This window comes from Lontra canadensis, unplaced genomic scaffold (assembly GCF_010015895.1).
Source record: "Lontra canadensis isolate GAN:19392208 unplaced genomic scaffold, GSC_riverotter_1.0 scaffold211, whole genome shotgun sequence".
Classification (NCBI taxonomy): Eukaryota; Metazoa; Chordata; class Mammalia; order Carnivora; family Mustelidae; genus Lontra; species Lontra canadensis.
In genome coordinates, this window is record NW_022631205.1 from 290,310 (window position 1) to 309,823 (window position 19,514).

Consider the following 19,514-nt stretch of genomic DNA (forward strand, 5'->3'; position numbering starts at 1 on the left):
ATGCACTTTTATCCTTCTAATCATTATGTTAACCATCTGTGGAAAGGCATAAATTTCAGATTCCAGAAGTCTGATGAATCAACTAGAACATAATTAAACTTAACCAAATCTCTTTTCTTTCCTCCGGAGTGTTCAGTATCCTGCATAGTAAGGCCATGGCTGGAAGAGTGCGTTTTGAGTAGCTGTGAGTATAGATTGAATCCACTGGGCTTGGAAGGCACTATAGACCAGCATGAGTTTAACTGAGCTCTACCACCTACTAAGAGTGTGGCCTTGGAGGCTGATTCACTTCCCCAGGTTTAATGGCCTTCTCTATAGTGTGGTTATAGCAGGATCAATCTCAGAGGGTTGTTGCGAAGGCTAAATAAGATTGCATGTATAGACTGGAGACATTTGGAGTATCTTCCCATTTCATAACTCACAGCCTTCTCTGAGAAGTACCCCCACACGACCTGGATGAGCCTGGAGTGGCTGTGTTGTGATATAAGGTCCTTTCTCCCCAACCACTATGGACTGGAGAAGTGGGCCTCTGTCCTAAACCAAACTGCTCAGATTGTCTCTTCCCATAATTGGCCCTTGCTGTCAAGACTCAGACACTGGGAGCCGCTGAACTGAGTTATAGCAATGTCACAGCTTGGAGCGTCAATGGATTCCTGCTATCTGGATCTCTGGGCTTCCTGATTCTTCTCTTCCAGGATATGATTTCTTTCTCAAATTTCTTGAGATAGCCCATTGTTCTTCCAATAGATCTCATCTTCACTTAGAGTTGGAGTCTGATGACTCACATGCCCCCCAAAAAAAGCTCTTAAAAGTGACTACCATTGAACACTTGAGGTTCTTTCAAATCTTTTTCTAGAGTTTCCTGTCTCAAAAGTTGTACTTTCCTCTAGTAGTTGCTCAGCTGGACCTCTTGACCTCTTTCTAAAAATTGTCTCCTCCTTCAGCACCATATCTACTCTGGCCTGAAGCCATTTCAACATCATTTCTCCCTCCCCAATATCTTTTTTCCAAACCATTCATTTTAGGGACCATCTCTCACCTGGACTCCTCGCTCTCAAGATGGTTTTCTCCATTTCTGCTCCAGCCTTCCTTCAGTTCATTCTCCAAACAAAGCCAGAGGGAGAGAGATTCTTCTAAAAGTGGATCGTATAAATGGATCATGCAAGTCCTCTGCTGAAATCCTTTCCATGACCTCCTTTTGGCCTTGGAGAAAAATCTCAGCTCTATCATCATCACTAGAGTCCCACTGTTCTAGACCTGTCCTCCATTCCGGCTCTACCTCCCATTTCTCTTGACCATGGTCTCTGCTCCCCAGTGCCATCTTTGTCTTGGTTTCTCCTAAGGTCCATCCTGCCCTAAGGCCTTTTTATGTATGATTTCTTTTTTTGGTGCTTTTCTTTCAGATGCCCCTCATTCAATCTCCTCACCTCCTCATCTCAGTCATTTTCTGTAAGACCTTCTCTGACCCTCAACATCTGAAGTTGATCCCCTGATAATACATGTTCTTTATAACTCTGATGGTGAAGAGGCTCCTGGCATCCATAGTCATGGGTATATTTGCCCCTTCTCTCCCATGAGACTGTGTGCTACATGAAGACAGGGAATATGCAGGCTTCACCCCTCCTGCCATCTCCAGCGATGCTGAGCATTAACACAGGATACCTAGACATCTGCCATGGCATCACAAAGATGAACACGGGAATGAGCAGTGCTGCTTACACCAAGGCAAGGCAAGGCAAATGGGCATCCCTCAGCCCACCAATTAACTTGGAATCAAAGAATCATGGCCATAAAGCACTCAGCCACTTTCAGATGAAAATTCTACTCCTTTTTCTAACTGCAGAGGGGTCCTAGGCATGCAACACAAGAGGATAGAAATAAACCAAGGTCGATGAAAATGCTATTACATTCAGAGGGGATATTTTCCATTCGTTTTAAAATTAAAGTCTCATGCAAGCAGCAGAAAAATACACCACAGATTCTTCAGCTTGATTGTTTCAACTTTTAATAGTAAAGTCAATATGTGCCTCCAACTAACTGCTGGGGATTGTTCTGTGATTGCCGGGTTGTTTTATGTATGTGAAACAACAAAACAATATAAGGTGACAAACAAAAGATGGAAAAATATATAAAAGGTGGGGAAAAAAAGTTGGCTGTGTGCTACCTCAGGCTTTAAAACTCTTCTTATACACTTCACCGTGAAGTCTATTAAAGCAAAATATAGTGGAAATACAATGTACTGCAATGAATGTCTTCAAACTAGCAATTTAGCGCAAAAGCTGAGGGCAGTTCTTATGCACCGACTTTTAATACCAAGACGATTTGTGGTCTCACAAAGTTCCTGCCTTAGGCAGAAGTTGTGCTGGTTCTAATAGGCCTAGTTTGTTGGCTGTCAGAATAATGGAGAATTTGGTAGCGGAGTGGCTGGATGCTGTAAACAGTGGAGATAATTAGAAGGTCTGCGGGGACGATTGTGAAGCTGGTTTATATTTGGTCGCAGGGGAAAGGGTTTGTTAGGAAACTGGTGGTGGGTGGGCATGATGCAGTGCCCTTTGGGTCCCAGAAGGTTTATTGGGGGAAATTCCATGGGTCACTGGGCAGGCTGGTTTTCTTTTGTGATTCTAAGGCTGTGGCTATTACAACAAATAAGTTAATAAGACTATGTTAATAATAATAATAGTATTGGAGCACCCAGATGGCTAAGTGGGTTAAGCGTCCCACTCTTGATTTTGGCTCAGGTCATGATCTCAGGGTCTTGGGATCGAGCCCCAAGTCGGGCTCCATGCTCAGCAGAGAGTGTCTGTTTGTCTCCTTCTCTCTCTACCCCTCCCCCACCCACACACCTTCTCTCAAATAAATAAGTACATCTTTAAAAATAATAACAATGTATTGAATACCTACTATGTGCTTGGCCTTACTCACCCAGTTCTTCTGTGTCCCCATTCTACAGAGAAGGAAATCAAGACTCAGTAGGTAAGAGCTTTCTTCAGTGTCAGACACAAGCAAAGAGTTGAGTCTGCAATCATGCAGAAACCATGTTCTTCGCACCATATTGGGCTGTCTTCTTGTGTGGCAGGGTTGAGATTGACAAGCAGAGTCTCAGGGAGGGCACTATGTGTTCAATGAGGATCTCATGCATTCATGTCTAGTCTAAGTTTTCACTAAGTCTAGAGCCAGCTGGCTTTCCAGACAGGGGCTGGCATCCAGAGTGAGGTCTTCCATGACTAATTATTAATCATTGTTCAAGGGATGAAGTTTGCTAGGGATTTATTTTATTTTATGTAAACTAGTGTGGGATCTAGATGGTCCTTTATCATAAAGCCTAGTTTTTCACTCCTTGGGGCAAAGTTTGCTTTCTTCCTGGGAGGACCAGGTAGCCACACATCATGGCAGCTTTTCAAGTGTGACCCCCACCCCCTTGCTTGCTCCCACGTGGTCACCTTGCCAGGTGAGTCACAGGCAGGGAGTGTGAGAAAATTCAAAGGCGATTTCCCATGAGGTGTGGGAATATAAAGGGCAATTCTGCAGTTACTTATGGTTTTGACTTTTACTCCACTTGTAGATTTAAGCACACAGGGGCAAGTCATCCACCTAATAAGGGACAGGGACCAGAATCAGTGGCAACCTCTTACCTTGGGGAGCTCAGTTACACTCTTGGATTGATTCTGTTTCTCTTAAGTAATAAATAGGAATTAGCATTTCCCAGCACATTGTAGAATGCCTGTCTTCTCCCCCATGAAGGCTAGAACAGAACTGGGGAATTGACAGACGATGGGCAAGTAAGGTTATCATGTGTGGGGAGACCAAAGAGCCTGGGATTACTCAGCCTGGAAAGGGGGAAGTTGAGAGATGGCATTATTAGATGTGTATAAAATACTATAGGTTATGATTAAGGAATTGTTTACCAAACACTGGATCATTTGAACAAGATGGCTTCATCGAGAGACCATCCTATGTTGCTCGCTTCCAGGCAAAAGCAGCTTTCCTCTTCCTTGCTTTGCATTTATGCTCATAAGAATTTGTTTCACTGTTGCGTTGACCTTTTATTCAGTCCTTTAGGAGAAGTAGCAGATGGGGGGTAAGGAGCCCTACTGAGGGGTTAAGAGGATGTGGATTCTAGCCCTGGTTCTGCCATTGTTTCCAGTGTACCTCCAAGGCTCAGTTTGTTCATCTCCAAAATGGGAATGTTAAGTTTTATTTAAAAAAAGGGGGGGGGTCTTTGTAAAGGTCAAATGGGAGAGGATATAATAATACGAGTGTTTCATAGTCTGTATAGGGGTTTAATGGGGCACCTTTGTGCCCCTCATTGCATGATTTAGACCCACTTTTTCCTTGAGTTGTTGCCAGAAGAAACAGCTTGAGAGCTTGACAAGTTGTTTGTTGTCATTCGGCAGCCCTCCCCTTGGCTTCTCCTAGTCTCTGTTCCTCTAGGTTTCTGGGCCAGAGCTTCTCTGATGCTCTGTTAGGGCCACACATGAATTCATCAGAACGACCCATGAAGAAACTGTTGAATCATGCATGGGGTATAAGAGGCAGAAATAAATGACACTTGATGCTATACTCTGGTGAAGAACTGAGACCTGTTCTAAGTGCTCTTGGAGGGCCCTAGACAGATGGAGCTCAAAGCAGTGACTGACTCAGGCATGTCCCCTTGTGTGGTCTTCTCAACTGGCTGCTGTTTGTGCGTTTGGGAAGCCCTGCTTCAGCCTCTGCTTCCCGGGGGACTCCAGGATAAAGCAGAACAGTATCATGGGGTGTAGCCAAGCCTCTCCAGCCTCCTACATTTCAGGCTCTGAGAGAATCACAGTGACATTATCCAGATCAAGAATAATCATAAAACTATGTAGCTCATCTGTGGACAATCAAGTTCAAGTGAGCTTCAGAATCTGGCTCTGGAGCTCTTGGGCTCCAGGTGTTTCGCTCAGGCAGAGAGGAAAACACAATCTGGATATTTTTACCAGCCTTAGATTCATGCTCCTGGGGTGGAGAAACCAATGATACAGAAGAATTTAGCTCCGAAGTGCTTCCATACGACTGATTTCTCCGAATTGCCTCAGCCAATATAGTGTAGCGATGGTCCATCAACCCTCACCTGGACAGTAGAGGTAGTTTCCTAACCTGCCCCTCGCATTCAGCTTCCACTTTCCAACTTTGATTGCCAATCAGCAATTGAAGCCATCTTTTAAAATTCCAGACAAATCACGTTACCACTTACAGAATATCATTCCTGTTCTCCATTGCTCTTCAAATGTGATCGAAGGGGCACCTGGGTGGTTCAGTGGGTTAAGCCTCTGCCTTCAGCTCAGGTCATGATCTCAGGGTCCTGAAATCAAGCCCCGCATCATGCTCTCTGCTCAGCGGGGAGCTGCTTCCCTCCCTCTCTGCCTGCCTCTCTGCCTACCTGTGATCTCTGAATGTCAAATAAATAAGCAAAATCTTTAAAAAATAAATAAATAAAGGTGCCTTCTTTAAAAAAAAAAAAAAAAAAAAAAAAATGGGATCGAAAACCTTTCCCCCAAATGCCAACCCCCTTGGAATCTGGCCCCCCCCCCCTTCCCCGCCCCCCCCCCCCCCCACCACACTTAAGTCACTCACCTCTCCTTTCAGCTCCTGGACCTCTTGGCTGCCTTGAGTCTTTCACTCCTGTAACTTCCTCAACAGAGGGCTCTTCCTGTACTGATCCCTGTGACCAGTTCCTTCTTGGTCTGGCCTCTGGTTAAATGTCATATCTGCACGGAAATATTCCCTGACTATCATGGCGGAATTTGCCCTCTTCTCATCTGCTGTCATTTATTCTCTATGGCGGGAGTCAGTAAACTTTTTTGCTGAGAAGTAGTAAAGCAGACAGTGAACATCGCAAGTCCCGTGGGCCATGAGGTATCCGTGGCTAGTACCTAACTCTGCAGTTACAGCAGCTTTACACAAAACACAAAGATTGGCAGTGGTTGTGTTCCAATAAAACTTTATTTACAAAAACAGGCAGTAAGTGGGCTGGAGTTGACCGACCCGTGCACTATTGCTTAACCCCTTTTCGAGTTCTTGGTGGCATTTATTGCAATTTAAAAATAATCCTGTGCTCATTAACTTGCTTGCTGTTTGTCCTTCCCAGCTGACTGTATATTGGGTAAGGAAGGAGTGGTGCCCCTTTTGTTTATCACGATGCTCTCGGTGGCTAGAAGGGCTGCTGGCACACAGGAGATTCAAAATACGTATTTGGAAATAAACGAACAGTAAAGTACGTCTCTCTTGTTGTATCCCAACTCTGCATTTTCTATATGTATAATTTCCTTCACAGCACTGATTACAGTTTTCAATCGCTTCATTTGTCTGTTTTTGCACAGAAACTATGTCCATCTTATTTAATTAATTGATATGCCCCTCAGTGCCTATCACAGTGCTTGGCACATAAACATCCGGGTAAGTGGGATGAATAAATAGATAAATGAATTTTGATTATTTCCATGGGTAAAAGGAAGCACTGACCTCCGATTTTGATAAGTGTTTTAAAAAAAATATATATATTTTTTATATATAAAAATATATATATTGGTGACACAGTTGGTTATGTGTCCTGGGTGACACAGTTGGTTATGTGTGGTGCCTGGGTGACACAGTTGGTTATGTGTCCCACTCTTGTTTTTGGGTCAGGTTGTAATCTTGGGGTTGTGAGATTGAGCCCCATATTGGGATCCATGCTCAACATGGAGTCTGCTCGAGTTTCTCTCTCCCCCTCCCCCGCCCCTCCCTGACCTCTGCGAGTGCACAGGCACATTCTCTCTCCTTCTCTATTTCTCTAAAATAAACAAATAAATCTTCAAAAAAATTAAAATATATATATATATATATATAAATGTGAGAATGCATGAATGAATAAATAAATGTGTCTCCTACTTCTGCATAGTTATAATAAAAAATTTCTAAAAAATTCTCCAAATTAATAAATCTTAAGTATCCTAGGAGAAAAAAAAGAAAACAATTGCCATTGTCTTGATCAGATTCTTTAACCATTTATAGATTTGGTAAGCAGTCACTTTGTCAGGCTTTATCCAGGTCATTTGTTAATAAATGCAAATTCTCCGGAAGGGGTGACCTCGAGGCCACGTGATGCTACATCCACATGAAGGCTCGGTGTGACACGTGAGGACATTCCTTCTTCCTGGTGGTTCTATCGTTCTCTGCCGCAGAAAAATGATTTTGTTGACTCATGGACATACCCATGTTTCTGTCTCCTTGGAAAAGCTTAAAACCGAATTTAAGGAATGCAAAACTGGAAAAAGACATAATGTATCATAATCCAGATAGAAAAAACAATAAACCATGAAGAGTGTGACGATGACATGTCCCAGTTTGCATGGGGCGAGTATTGTTTTTGTCATTTTTTTCCCCCTAGAGTCATTATTAATAGTGTCTCTTTTTCTTCTCAAAAGTGCCTGATTTGGACCATAAATTATCTTGTCACTGGAAACATAAGGAGTAAGTTACCTTTCTTTCCTGAGAACAAGCTGAACATGTTCTGGGTGCCTAGCAAGTCACTGGAGTGGAGCTTGAGAACATCAGGCTGTCTTCCCCGGCCTGTTGTGGATAATATTCCTGTTGGTGACATCTGTGGAAGTTTTGGCAGGAGTTACAGAGATGGTTTCAGTAAGGCAAAAGGCAAATTTAAATACTTGATTTATCTTTAAGTCAAGTCGCTGGGCTTCAAGGAACTGGTGGAAGCCTGATCTTGGCTGGTCCAAAATGTCTGACCAAGATTCTTTGAAATGGCTGACGTCATGATCTGAGGTAAGTCTTCACAGAGATACCCCTGTGCTTCAGGTGAAGGTGTTATCCTGGAAGGAACCTCTTCCTCCCTGATTTTTCAGCAGCCATTGGGAGACTCTGGCATAAATTCCTATTGTCTAGTGTGTTAGGAATAATGGACATTGATGCCAAGGGTAGTGGTTAGAATATTGACTCTGCTCTGGGCTTCAAGTCCTGGCTCAGAAATTCGTCGTCTCTTGTCCTGAACCTCTCCATACCTCTCTGTGCCTTAATTTCCTTGTCTGCAAAATGGGGGTCCTTATAGTTCCAATCTCCTAGGGCTCAATAATTTGAAGATCTTTTACCACACACTTCCATATTTTTCTTAATGCTCTTGAGAGGACTTTCAATCTTTAGGTAAAACTATTTCCAAAAGACTTGAGAAATGTTTACCATCAAAATTCCATCATGTGGAATTTTGCACAGTATCTATAGTCTACATCTTATTGGTATGTTTGCTTTAAAGTTCATGAAAAGGTTCCAATTTCCTTAACGTTTGCCTGACTCTATGATGTCCCCAAATATCTTGTAATTTTGATACCTCTGTGAACCTAGGGCACAATAAAATAAATTAAATTAATTAAAGCAGATAATTATTCTAGCAAACCATCATCTTGCATAACACATCAATTCAACCCTGCTTCTTTGTTCCAAAAGATCCAGTTTGACTGACACATAAGAGTAAAATAATATAAGGTTCATTTCTATTTAATAGCATCTGATTATATTCTCTCGATAAGTCAGATAATTAAGTAATTCCTCTGTAATTATTAGTATTAATTTTATATATCCTTTCTGGTTACCAGAATTATTATTCCTTCTGTAAGAGTGGCAATTATTGTTAATTTAATTCCATATTCTACATTGACTCCTGGTAAATGATTCTGAATCTCAAAACTATTGTGTTTGTTTAGGCCCTAAAAACATGCACTCATATAACTTTTCCATTTCTTAGCTCATTTAATTTGTGATTTAGTTAGGTAGTTTTACAAAGTTAATTTGGTCATATCTGAAATCCAGACATTGTTGTTATTTGCTCTGTAATACACAATTCATGAACAATTATTTCTTCATTGTTCTAAAATCATTTGTTTGTTCCTTTTGTGAGGACTATCAAGATTCTTAGAAAATACTTTGCATGATGCTTTCACATTACAAATATGAGGCCTGAGGAGGTTTGGTGGCCAGCCCAGGCTCATAACCCAGCCCAACTAATATCCGTCTTCTGTCTTTTAATTTTCCTCTACTCATCCCATCACTTAAGAATGCTGCTCTGCTTTCTCAAACCTCATTCATTATCTCCAGCCTTATTATCCCTCATCCTTTAAACCTAATATGGTTAGTCCTCAGCTGTAAGACATGGGAGGTCCTCAGCCACAGGAGGATGCACTGGGTTCTAGAAGGTGTTGATTTGAATCTGGGGCAGCTCTTGAGTGTTCTTGGACAGGTGAATGGTGGAGGTGGGTGGGAGGGGACAGGAAAGGACATCAGGATCTGTAAAGGGGGACTGCTCTGCATTCTGGAGAGGGATAGGGAAAGCGAATTGATTCTTTCAGAAATGACCTCAGAGCAACTATCTAGAATGCAGAGTGAGAGCCAGGTGAGCAGGTGCCTCAGTCACTTTCCCATTCATTCAGCTGCAGCCATATTCTGTCTACCTCCACTCTGAAAGCTCTCTCAAAGCAGACCGTTCATCTCCAGTCTTGCTGTGACATTCCCATTCAGGCCCCCACTATCTCTGTCCTGGGCTGGTGTGACATGTCCACCCTAGGTTTCCCATTGTGGCCTCTCACTTGGGTCCATTCTGCACACCCCCTTCAGCAAGCCTTTCTTAGGCACAAATCCGGCCATATGCCGAGATTACTTTAAATCTCAGTAGATCCTACTGTCATGCAGGGCAAAGTCCAAGCAAGCCTCTTCACATTCCGGTCCTCAGGTGTCCTCCTGGCTCTGCCTTCTGGGTTCCCAGCCATTCACCCTGCTGACTGGCCAAGCTTGCCTTTCTGAGCAAACCATGGAATGTCCTCTCCCATTTCCTTCCCCTCTTCTCTGCCCAGAGGAAGCTGCTTATGGGCTCATTCTAAATACTACTGCCACACTGATTTCTCCTTCTCTTCTTCCAAGCAGAATGACATGCCTCCTCTTTGTTTTTTTCCCGATTTCTCTGAGCACATGGCTCCAGAATAAGATGACGATTACACTGGAGTGAGTCATGTATGCCTGGGTCTGATTTAGCACTGAGCGTTCAGGGCCTACTGCCAGACTAAAGACTTAGTAACTTCTTAATAAATCATTTTGAATGAGTCTTTTGCTTGTTGGTATACAGTTCAGGGAAAGGCAAAGGTACAGACACAAAAAGACAGTGGCATGAAGACTGTAGAAGTCATTCAGCTCTAAGGCAAGTGGTCCAGGTTGGGGGAAGATCTCTTCCTTGTGAAGTCATTCGGGGACTCGGGCTCCACCCATGGGACATTGTCAGGTTGAAACATGGGTCATAACCTTTCTGCAGTCCAGCTGGCAGGAAGGGAATGGAAGCATGAGGGAAACAGTGACTCAAGGCCCTGGTCAGGAAATGGCATGCATCACCTCTTCTCAGATTCCTTCTGCCCTGAGTCATCACATGACCTCACCTAAATGCAAAGAAGGTGAGGGAGGACCATCTTTCCATATGTCCAGGAGATAGAGGAGGATACTTTTAGAGGCAATTAGCAATCTCCTCACAGCTGACTCTCTAACTTTCTTTGGAACCATATCACTCCCTCCCTCACCAGATCCTGTCAGGCATCCTGACTACGAGATTTCATGTGGTGCTTTGAGAAGTATCCGTCTACCTGCAAACGCCTGAACTGCCTGATACCAACCTATCTTCTCTCTTTGCTTTTTCTCTTTTTCCTCTTAAAAATTACCATAAACTTTCCTAGTTAAACTGTCAAGCTTTATTTTCTTTCTCTATGAGGGAAAAGTTCCTGTACGTTAATTTTGTCTTATTTCTTTATTTAATTAGACAATCTCTATTTGGCATAACCCAGGCCTGATTTAAATTTCTTTTTTTCCTTGTCTATTGTCTCTTTTATGGCATTTTCCTGGAACTGTACTAATTTAGGGGATCTTTTATCTCCATCAGCCTCATCAAGCGAAGAAGGTAATTTTTTTTTTTTCCTTCTTCTGGAAGTGTTTGTAAAAATTCTTTTGTACCGTTACTTCCTCTTATGGGTTGTTCTTTTGTACTTTTTACTTAATGCCATTGCTGTTAGCTCTTATAAGGATGCTCTGAGCAGCCATGCTGGTGTAGGAGACACAGTGCCTGCCTCTTTGAAACAGCTGAATTTTAAAGATGTCCAGGTAGCACCTGAATGATGCCTGTTTCCCCTTTTATATTCCTAGGTAAGAATTCACTTTCATTTCTATCCTGATATATATATGGCTATATTTCTATATTTATATCCAGATAGGTATATAAATATATATATTAAATATGTATTTTTAAATTATATATATTTTATGCTGATGTATATTTTATATCATATATATATATATATATATATATATATATTATATAGAAGAGGCTCAGATGACAAAGGGCAGCCTGGAGGGTCCTTATCCCTCTGCTCCCTTCATATCTTAGAGCGTGCCCACCCCACTGAAACGTTAGATTTGGGTTTTGTTTTGTTTTGCATTTCCCACCACATGGGAACATGTTTCCTGGTATTTCTATCCTTCACATAGTTTTGGGCAAAATTTTCCACTCTTGTGGCTTCCAAAGCTAGACCTACAAGGCCCATGTCTCTCCCATGCTCATGAGTGAACCCTCCAGGGACTTCTAAATTCACCATCTGCTTACCTGTGGAAGGTTAATATGGTATCTGCTCCCACTGACTGCATCTCCTCTCGAGCAGCCAAGACAGAAGCCAGGAATCCACTCAGCTCACCTCTCCTTTAATCCGTCAGTGTGTCTTGGGGGACTGATGGGGGCAAAATTAGGCATCCATGTCGCCTGTGTTCAGATTCCAGCTGCCACTTTTTGGGACAAATGTTTTAGCATCTTTCACTGACCTCTCTGGCGTGGCTCTCATGGTTTCCCCATCTGATTCTGGGTGGGGGTCAGAAGGACCTAACATGGCAGACTGACCACACTATACTCTGGAGAAGAAGGCCCATGGAGGGCATGTCCGGGCCCGGGTGTACAGTGTTAGCCCTGTCTCACCTCAAGATTACTTTTTCCTTTAGGCTCAGTTTACAGCCCACCTGCCTTGGTATCTACCAGGAATACAAGTGGTCGAAGGTGAGTATTTTGTGGTATTTTCTGTCTGGCTAATGCCTCTTGAAGACAGCTCTGCTGTCCTGCCCTCCCTCATCACACACACACACACACACACACACACACACACACACACTAGCCCAAGTGTGAGTCTCTGGGCTTCCTTGTGTGCACCTCTACCTTCTCATTAATCCCTCACGATTATAATGATTTATGCTTCTGTCCTCTCCTCTTTCTTTGAGAAAGCAACCTGCTTGAGGACAGCCCTTATGTCTTTTTCTCAACTGTGTCCAGCCCCTTGACCGAGATTATTCTTGTTGGACGGTTGGTTTGCCAACTCCCAGATATTGGGGAGTGTGTTTCTTTGTCAGACCTCTGCACTGCCAGGGCCTCGTGTCATGCAGAGTGAAGGCTTCTTGAGAAACGCTTCAGAGGGGGGAACTTGCCCTAGACTCCCTGCCTCTCAGCCCCCCAATCTCCTTTGCAAAAGGACTCCACTTGCAAGGAAATGTGCCTCTTGTCACTCTGTCTCAGAGAGGCACTTCTCAGTACCCGGATGGCTCTGGCTATCATGAGTCAGTTGTCATTCTGGCAACACTGGAGGGTTTTTGGAAACACTTTCAGAACCTGGGAGCAGCGAGAAGCAGACAGTGTGTGATTGCATTGGGACTCAGGAGGCAACTGCAGCTCCCCGGCCGTGGCCGGGCGCCAGGTCTCGGTGCTAGTGAAGACAGAACAGCCTTTCGAAGTGCTGCAGATTTAAAACAGGGAATCAGTTAACATCTCCCTCAGCAGCCAGTAGTGGGAACAAGGTGCACGTTTGATAATGGAGAGATGCTGGGAGAATGGCCGAGCCTGAGCCTCCCTGGTGATGGAGTGCGCTACAAAACAGAAATTGAAATAAGACGACTGGGGAGCAGCAACGCTGGCTTTGGTAAGAGAGTGGCAGGCGGGCGTGGGGGTGTTTTTTAGCAGGAAATCAGGCTTGGAGCTTGGAGGGTCTTGCAAGGCTGGTGCTGGCATTTCCTGGTTGGTCCTTGTGGTGAACTCAGTTGCTGTCAGAGTCCTAATGCCAGGCACCCCTCTTGCTCCTGGTGATGGATTGGAAAAGCAGGGGGGAGCTCTGACTGGAAAAGCAGGGGTCTGGGGGTTGGCCGCTTGGGATGACCGCCTCCTTGCCTGTGTACTTCACTTCTTTTTATGCTCTCTATTCATGGATATCAGTGTTATTCATGATTTGGGGCAGGATTATTCATGACACAGGAGCAGGGAAGGTGGCAAGAGCAAGGACCTCAAGCTTGAATTCAAGCCCAAGTTTCAATCCAAGGCTGCTTCTTCTGTGGCCCACAGTAAGGACATCACTTGACTTCTTGGAACCTTCATGATCTACACGTTAAATGGGGGAAAAATCATACTGAACTCATAGGATCCTGAGAAGGATGAAAAATATTTACTGTGAATGCACCCAGCTCAGGTCAAGTTTGCTCATTGTGAATCTGAACGTCCTCCTTTGATAATCTGTGCACAAGAGTGCTTGGGAACTCTTCACCCTCTTTACAGCCTTCTTTTTATCTGAAATGTGGACACATTTACAAAATCGCTGCTATGTGTCTGTGATTTACAAACACAAATTTCCTCTCGAGGACACCTGGAGGTCTCAGTGGCTTGAGCCTCTACCTTCCGCTTCGGTCATGATCTCGGGGTCCTGGGATCGAGGCCTGCATCAGGCTTTCAGCTCGGTGGTGAGCCTGCTTCTCCCTTCCTCTGTCTGTCTCTCTGCCTGCTTGTGAGCTCTCTCTGTCAAATAAATAAATAAAATCTTAAAACAACAACAAAAAAAAAATCCTCTCGAACCTTTTCAGATCAGCCCAAGGAAATCAGATCCCATGCCACCATACCGAAATAAAATGGCAAGCCTGTAGGGTGCCCTAAGAAGCAAGTAGAATGATGGCAATGCCCCAAGGATCTGTTTTAGTTGTTGACTATCAGAATTATTAATGAGTGTTAGTGTACAATTCAAAACCACGTTCATCATTTTGGAGAGAGCATTTTCCAAAACCCGCAAGGAGGTGTTTCATTACCCTTTTGCACTGACTTAACTGAAATGCCCCTGCCTGTGTTAGGGGTTTACGTGAATGCTGAGCTGGAAGTAACCAGCTTTCTTCTGAGAATATAGCATCCCCCACGAGTCTAGGTGTCACTACTCACAATAAGATTAAAGAGCAGGTGACTGACTACAGCGGGTACTGGTGGGCCAGTCAAAGCCTCAACTTGTCATGCTACCATGACTCACAGAACTTTACCAGAAATGACCCCAGGTTGTCACCCACAAGACTCAGACTCTTACAAACCAGTGGAAATAACTGTATTCCAGACTAATGAATTTCCCTTTTCCATAATACAGTTGGATAAAGTGTACTGTGTGTTCTTTGTAATCTAATTTCAGTTGAATTACTTTTTACAATCTGCTCAAAATGAGTTTATGACAGAGAATCATTATAGGAATAATTTCTTTTCCTCTTCAGCATGCCTTTCTTCCCCTCTCCTTCTTTATCCCTATCTCTACTTTGAAATGTGATTCCCTCTGTTAAGTATGTCCGATGAGTTGAACAACCCACATTTCTTCCCTGTTCATTGTATCATCGCCTCTATCTCCTTCCTTTGCCCATTTTTTTATCAAGAAAAGTTACTTCAAGAGTTTTACTTTTACTTCAAGAGTTTACCAGGAGTTACAGTTTTAAGAACATTGCCCTAAATTACCTTGCCCAGAACTAGTTCCTGAAGATTTTCTCTAATAACCTTCTTCGGCACCTGGCATTGAAAAATATAAAACATGAGGGCTGCTACTCAGAAGGAAATAAAATATACAATGTGAAAAATTTAAAAAGTTGCACATTTCAGTACCGATTAATTCATTCAAATACTTGTTCAACTATTTCCTTAATTTTTAATAACATTTAAAAATACACGTTTCTTATAGAGACAATCTACAGAAAGAAAGACTTCAAAGGTAGCACGATGTCAATAAAAACGTATCTATCAATAATCACTCTCAATGTGAATGGCCTAAATGCATCCATAAAATGGCACTGGGTTGCAGATTGGATAAAACGACAGGACCAATCCATATGTTGTCTACAAGAGACAACCATTTTGAACCTAAAGATACACCCAGACTGAAAGTGAAAGGTTGGAGAAGCATCTTTCATGCCCATGGGCCTCAAAAGAAGGCCAAGGTAGCGATTCTCATATCAGATAAATTAGATTTTAAACTAAAGACTGTAGTCAGAGATACAGAAGGACACTACATCATTCTTAAAGGGACTATCCACCAAGATGATATAACAATTGTAGATATCTATGCCACCAATATGGGAGCAGCCAATTACATAAGAAAACTGTTAATCAAGATTAAAGAGTCATAGTGATATGAATACATTAATAGTAGGAGATCTTAACACACCTCTCTCAGAAATAGATCATCGAAGCAGAAAATCAATAAAGAAACAAGAGCATTGAATGACACATTGGACCAGATGGACCTCATAGATATATACAGAACATTCCACCCTAAAACAACAGAATACTCATTCTTCTCAAGTGCACATGGAACCGTCTCAAGAATAGACCACATACTGGGTCACAAATCAGGACTCAACCAATACCAAAAGACTGAGATTATTCCCTGCATATTCTCAGATCACAATGCTTTGAAACTGGAGCTCAATCACAAGGAAAAGTTCAGAAGGAACTCAAACACCTGGAAGCTAAAGACAACCTTGCTTAAGAATCCTTGGATCAACCAGGAGATCAAAGAAGAACTGAAACAATTCATGGAAACCAATGAGAATGAAGACATTTTGGTCCAAAACCTAAGGGATACAACAAAGGTGGTCCTAAGGGGGAAATACATAGTCATCCAAGCCTCCCTCAAAAAAATGGAAAAATCCAGAACACACCAGCTGTCTCTACACCTTAAAGAACTGGAGAATCAACAACAAATCAAACCAACTCCACACATAAGAAGGGAAATAATCAAGATTAGAGCTGAGATCAATGAGGTAGAAACCAGAGATACAGTAGAACATATCAATGAAACTAGAAGCTGTCTTTTTGAAAGAATCAATAAGATCGATAAACCATTGGCCACACTAATCCAAAAGAAAAGAGAGAAAGCCCAAATTTATAAAATTATGAATGAAAAGGGAGAGATCACAACTAACATCAAGGAAGTAGAAACAATCATCAGAAGTTATTATCAACAGTTATATGCAAATAAGCTAAGCAACCTAGATGAAATGGATGCATTCCTGGAAAACTATAAACTCCCAAAATTGAACCAGGAAGAAATTGATAACGTGAATAGACTGATATCTAGTAATGAGATTGAAGCAGTGATCAAAAAACCTCTGAAAAAACAAGAGCCCAGGACCTGATGGATTCCCTGGGGAATTCTACCAAACTTTCAAATAAGAAATAACACCTATTCTCCTGAAGCTTTTTCAAAAAATTGAAGCAGAAGGAAAACTTCCAGACTCTTTCTATGAAGCCAGCATTACCCTGATCCCCAAACCAGGCAAAGACCCTACCAAAAAGGAGAATTTCAGACCAATATCACTGATGAATATGGATGCTAAGGTTCTCAACAAGATCCTAGCAAACAGGATCCAACAGCACATTAAAAAGATTATCCACCATGACCAGGTGGGATTCATTCCTGGGCTATAAGGATGGTTCAACATTCGCAAATCAATCAATGTGATAGAACAAATTAATATGAGAAGAGAGAAGAACCACATGGTTCTCTCAATTGATGCAGAAAAAGCATTTGAAAAAATCCAGCATCCTTTCCTGATTAAAACACTTCAAAGTATAGGGATAGAGGGAACATTCCTGAACTTCATAAAATCTAACTATGAAAGACCCACAGCAAATATCATCCTCAATGGGAAAAAGCTTGCAGCCTTCCCGTTGAGATCAGGAACACGACAAGGATGCCCACTCTCACCACTCTTGTTCAACATAGTATTAGAAGTCCTAGCAACAGCAATCAGAAAACAAAGAGAAATAAAAGGTATCCAAGTTGGCAATGAAGAAGTCAAACTCTCTCTCTTTGCAGATGACATGATTCTTTACATGGAAAACCCAAAAGGCTCCACCCCCAAACTACTAGAACTCATACAGCAATTCAGTAACGTGGCAGGATACAAAGTCAATGTACAGAAATCAGTAGCTTTCTTATACACTAACAATGAAAATAGAGAAAGGGAAATTAGAGAATCGATTCCATTTACTATAGCATCAAGAACCATAAGATACCTGGGAATAAACCTAACCAAAGAGGAAAAGGATCTGTACTCGAGGAACTACAGAACACTCATGAAAGAAATTGAAGAAGACACAAAAAGATGGAAGACCATTCCATGCTCTTGGATCTGAAGAATAAACATTGTTAAAATGTCTATACTGCCTAGAGCAATCTATACTTTTAATGCCATTCTGATCAAAATTCCACCGGTATTTTTCAAAGAGCTGGAGCAAATAATCCAGAAATTTGTATGGAACCAGAAGAGACCCCGAATTGCTAAGGAAATGTTGAAAAACAAAAATAAAACTGGGGGCATCACGTTACCTGATTTCAAGCTTTACTACAAAGCTGTGATCACCAAGACAGCATGGTACTGGCGTAAAAACAGACACATAGACCAGTGGAACAGAGTGGAGAGCCCAGATATGGACCCTCAACTCTACGGTCAAATAATCTTCGACAAAACAGGAAAAAATATACAGTGGAAAAAAGGCAGTCTCTTCAATAAATGGTGCTGGGAAAACTGGACAGCTATATGTAGAAGAATGAAACTCGACCATTCTCTTACACTGTACACAAAGATAAACTCAAAATGGATAAAAAATCTCAACGTGAGACAGGAATCCATCAGAATCCTAGAAGAGAACATAGGCAGTAACCTCTTCGATATCAGCCACAGCAACTTCTTTCAAGATATGTCTCCAAAGGCAAAGGAAACAAAAGCGAAAATGAACTTTTGGGACTTCATCAAAATGAAAAGCTTCTGCACAGTAAAGGAAAGAGTCAAGAAAACAAAGAGGCAATCCACGGAATGGGAGAAGATATTTGCAAATGACAGTACAGACAAAAGGTTGATATCCAGGATCTATAAAGAACTCCTCAAACTCAACACACACAAAACAGATAATCATATCAAAAAATGGGCAGAAGATATGAACAGACACTTCTCCAATGAAGACATACAAATGGCTATCAGACACATGAAAAAATGTTCATCATCACTAGCCATCAGGGAGATTTAAATTAAAACCACATTGAGATATCACCTTACACCAGTTAGAATGGCCAAAATTAGCAAGACAGGAAACAACATGTGTTGGAGGGGATGTGGAGAAAGGGGAACCCTCTTACACTGTTGGTGGGAATGCAAGTTGGTGCAGCCTCTTTGGAGAACAGTGTGGAGATTCCTCACGAAATTAAAAATAGAGCTTCCCTATGACCCTGCAATTGCACTACTGGGTATTTACCCCAAAGATACAGATGTAGTGAAAAGAAGGGCCATCTGTACCCCAATGTTTATAGCAGCAATGGCCACAGTCGCCAAACTGTGGAAAGAACCAAGATGCCCTTCAATGGACAAATGGATAAGGAAGATGTGGTCCATATACACTATGGAGTATTATGCCTCCATCAGAAAGGATGAATACCCAACTTTTGTAGCAACATGGACGGGACTGGAAGAGATTATGCTGAGTGAAATAAGTCAAGCAGAGAGAGTCAATTATCATATGGTTTCACTTATTTGTGGAGCATAACAAATAACATGGAGGACAAGGGGAATTGGAGAGGAGAAAGGAGTTGGGGGAAATTGGAAGGGGAGGTGAACCATGAGAGACTATGGACTCTGAAAAACAATCTGAGGGGTTTGAAGCGGCTGGGGGTGGGAGGTTGGGGGAACCAGGTGGTGGGTATTAGAGAGGGCACGGATTGCATGGAGCACTGGGTGTGGTGCAAAAACAAGGAATACTGTTATGCTGAAAATTCAAAAAAAAAAAAAAAGAAATTGCAAAATTTCTAAAAAAAAAAAAAAGGGCACATTAGAAATTGCAAAAATGACACAGATAGTTCCCATGTACCAGTTTCCCCAAAGAAAACATCATACATATTCATAAAATGTTCCCCAAACCAGGATATTGACATGGGGACAACAACTATTTATTATACAGACCCTATGTGCTTGACCATTTTTAAGTGTTTTGCACCTAAAAAAAAACAAAAACAAAAAAAAAAACATGCTTCAAGGACAAGCTTCTCAACTGGGGTTGACGTCACTCAGGGGACATTTGGCAAATTCCAGAGATCTTTTTGGTTGTCACAACTGGGGGATGAAGTGGTGGTCTTGGCCTCTTGGAGTAGAGGCTGAGTATG